General features: G+C 38.8%; 1 pseudogene; it reads right to left on the reverse strand.

Moving 5' to 3' along the window:
• LOC101648620 overlaps nt 1-2,338 on the reverse strand; it is a 31,554-nt pseudogene extending 29,216 nt beyond the window's left edge.
• Between the last annotated feature and the right edge of the window lie 2,047 nt (nt 2,339-4,385).

The raw sequence follows: 4,385 nt of genomic DNA on the forward strand, positions 1-4,385 counted from the left end.
AATTTGTATCTCTAACAAAATTAAAGTATCCATTGTAAAAAAAGAATGATATAATCTAATTTAGTTTAAATTAATTAAGGAAATGATTGTACTAGCAAGGTAAAAATCAGAAAATATATAATTGTCTTTATTGGTGTGGTTTCAAATAGCTTTACTCTTTTTCTCATTCTTTTCTCTTTTTGTTTTGTTTTTACTTTTTACCAAAATCTATTTGATTATAAACTAAATTGCAAAACTGTTTAATAAAAAAGATCAAGTGCTTTTATTAAATGCTCATTTTGTCTGAAATGTATGACTATTGAGCAAACCCATAAACCCTTTAATGGATTGTGATTTTTGGTGTATGAAGAGTATCTATGATAAATAAAATGAAACAGGACATTTAGTGCCTGAGCTATCTCTATCCCATAGAGACTGACATGTATCTTGGGCACACTAATTAAGGCTCTAGCATAGAATAGAATCCCATCCTGTGTATTAGATGCCATGAAGTCATCTCAGACCCCCATCAACCTAATGCACCACAGAATGAAACACTACACAGTCCTGCATCATCCTTATACTTGTTCCTATTCCTGTGACTATTAACGCAGCCACTCAGTCAAACCATCCAGTCCAGAACTTTCCTCTTTTTCACTGCCACCTCCCTTAACAAACATGATGTCCTTCTCCAGGAATAGGTCCATTCCAAAATATGTCCACAGTATGTAGGAAACATTCTTGCCACCATTATCTCTAAGGAATACTCTGACCTTACTTCTTCCAATACTGATAACTGTCCTTTTAGCAGTCCATGGTACTTTCAAATGTACTTGTTCTTTTATAGTCTTTCTGATTCAATGTCCAACGTTCGCATGTATATGATGTAATGAATCCTTAACCCTCAAAGTAACATCATTTTGCTCTTCAATACTCTAAAGCTACCTTGTGCAATAAATAGGTTTAGCTAATGCAATGCATCTTTTGATCTATTGACTGCTGCTTCCATGAGCATTGATTGTGGGTCCAAGTAAGACAACACCCATGACAACTTCAATTTTTTTCTTCATTTATTATGATGGAGATACACTGGTCAATGTGTGAGGATTTTGGTTTTCCTTACATTGAATTGCAATCCATACTGAAGGTTACAATCCTTGATCTCCATCAAATGCTTCAATTTATCCTCATTTTCAGCAAGCAAGGTTATGTCATCTGGCTTTTAAGTCATCTTCCACTCCTGATGCTCCACTCTTCTTCATATAATCTATCTTCTCTGATGGTTCGCTTAGCATACAGGTTGAACAAGTATGGTGAAAAGATACAACCTTGATGCTCCACTTTCCCAATTTTGAATCACACAGTATTCCCTTGTTCTGTTTGCACAATTGCCTCTTGATACATGTACAAGTTCAGAATGAGCACAATGAAGTGTTTTAGAATTGCAATTCTTCTCACATTATCCACAATTTATTATAGCCCACATAGTTGGATGTCTTTGCATAATCAATGAAGCACAACTAAACATCTTTTGTGTTCTTTGCTTTGAACCAAGATCCATCTGACCAGCAATGATATTGCTTGTTTCATATCCTCACCTAAACTTTGGCCTGAACTCTGGCAGTTCCCTGTCAATGTACTGCTGCTATCACTGTTGGATGATCTTCAGCAAAATTTTACTTGTGTTGATGTCAATGATATCATTCTATAGTTTGAGCATTCTGTTGGATCACCTATCATTGGAATGGGCACAAGTAGGCATCTATTTCAGTCAGTTGACCAGGTAGCTGTCTTGCAAATTTCCTAGCACAGACTTCATCAAAAGTGGTGTATTTAAGACTCTACTATTATTCTACAGGTGCATATTTTTGTCTCCAAGTCTCTAGCCTCCCTGGCGGTAATCCCGAGTGTGGCTTTGGGTAAATGTTACCTGTTAGAAGTGGTAACCCCAAACCACACTCGGGATTACACTCCAGAGATTACACTGCGATCTGACTTCCTCATTCAGTTCTGTTTTCTGTGTGCAGTGTTGCTGCACGGGGGCGGAACTGGGCGGGAAATTCAAAACTGCACGTCTAAAAGAGACATACATACACAAACAGTGATACAGTGTAACCTGTGAAGATTACATTGTATCAAAGCAAATCACCTCAGATTTGTCCCTAGATCAGTCTCCAGTGCCCTGCCTGCCCTTTTACTGTCATTTGGAAACTTTTTTGCCTGGAAATTTTTTGTCCATGGCATCAAAAAAGTGTCACTTTAGCACAAAAGGAGTTTTAGACCAGATAAATGACAGCGACAGTGACTTAGAATTACTTGCAGAATTGAGCGGTAGATAGCGGTTCATGAGGAAATTCATCATCTGACACTGACACTGATCAGATAAGTGACGACAGTGGCGATGCCGCACCTGAGCTCAGCGATGTGCGCGAACTTGGTGCTCTATTGTCTGCGGTTCGGATCCGGCAGCGCCCCCAAGATTCCCGTTGACTGGAGCACCTGGCATGAAAGTAGAAGAACCTGCAATTATTTCTGACCAATGAGGACGTTGCAAAAATTGTAATGGACACAAACTGGTACAAAGAGCAACAATCTACTACTCTGCTTCATAAGTTTTCAAGAAGCAGAAAGTGGAACCAGTGACCAAAGATGACGTTTGGAAATCTCTGGGCCTAATAATATTTTAGGGAGTGGTGGGGAAACCCCTGCAGAGATGATATTGGACCACCAATAAATCACTTGCAACTCCATTTTTGGCACTGTCAAGTCAGAATACAGATTTTCCCTGATTATGAAAAGTTTTCACTTCACAAACAATGAAGGATTTGATGAAACTGCTCATCCTGCACCAAAACTAAAGAAAATTTGGGAAGCATCTCAAGCGATTGTAAAGCATTTCCAGCAGACCTATGTGCCAGAAAGAGACATCAGCATAGATGAAAGTCTAATGGCCTATAAGGGACGGCTCAGCTGCATGCAATGGATTTCATCAAAGAGAGCACGATTTGGCATAAAATCCTATATGCTGTATGAATCGTCAACTGGTTACATTTGGAATTCGGTCATATACACTGGAAAAGGCACAAAATTCAATCCAAAGTACTGCGATTATGGAATGGCAACATCTTCTGTTCTAACACTCACTGAGCCATTGCTAAATCAGGGCTATTGCGTTACAACGGACACCTTTTATACATCCGCTGAACATTATGAGTTTCTTATAAAAAAACAAAACCATGCCTATGGAATCATGAGAGCTAACTGGCGTGACATACCAGCAATGTTTGGCAAGAAGAAACTAAAAACTGGAGAAATGGTTGCCTGGCAGAAAGGCAAGATGATGGCACTGCGATGGCGTGACAAGAAAGATGTGTGCCGAATGAGTACAGTTCACAATACCTCACGTGTTATGGTATGCACGGCAGGTGGGAAAGAAGTCATGAAGGCACAAGTAGTGATAGACTACAGTAAAACCAGGGGAGGTGTCGACAGAGGCGACCAAGCACTTACATTCTACCCAGCAATGCGGAAACAGCCAAAGAAATACTACAAGAAGATCTTCAGGTATCTTCTCAAGCAATGCTTGCCGAATTGCCTACATTTTGCACAGAGCAAAGAGTGACAAGCCTGTGGGTCATTCTGACTTCATTTGGAAAGTTGCTGAACGGATCTTTGTGAACCACAAAACACCATCAATGGCTGTGTATAGACCTGGAAGTTGCACTGTTGACATTGTCAACTCAGAATGCCTGACTGGTCATCACTTCATGGACTATATCCCACCAACTGAAAAAAGTCAACACCTACAAGGATGTGTGTGGTTTGTTGCTCAAAGCGAGATAGCGATGGAAAGAGAATACGAAAGGAAACCAGGTTCCATTGTCCTGATTGTGACGTCGGACTTTGTGCAGTCCCATGCTTCAAAATGTTTCACACCCAGGATTTTTATCGAATGCACCCTTGATGTGGCACCCTTTTTGAAAAATTGCAGTGTTTTTTTATTTGATTACATTATTGAAAAAAATTATATTATTTTTATATTTATTATATTATAACATGATTTTTAATATTAAAGTTTATCATACCTGGAATGTCTACTAGCGATATTAAAATGAATAATTTCTTAAGAATTACAGGCCTATAATATAAAACAACAAATTTTATGCAAAACAATTTACCGCTTTGGGTACAAAATTACTGACATCATTGGACCACCAGGGAGGCTAGAATAATTAGTGTAATATGAGGTTCTTTCATTGGAGCCCTGGTGGCAGAGTAGATAATTCATTAGACTTCCAATGGCAGGTCAGAAGTTTAAAACCAGCAGTCACTTATCAGGAGAAAGATGGCATTTTCTACTCCTGTAAGACATGACAAAAGAAGAATAATTTATAAATTCTCAAGGG

Source organism: Echinops telfairi, unplaced genomic scaffold (assembly GCF_000313985.2).
Source record: "Echinops telfairi isolate 266 unplaced genomic scaffold, ASM31398v2 ScPeMD7_7469;HRSCAF=8507_1, whole genome shotgun sequence".
In the NCBI taxonomy this organism is placed as follows: domain Eukaryota; kingdom Metazoa; phylum Chordata; class Mammalia; order Afrosoricida; family Tenrecidae; genus Echinops; species Echinops telfairi.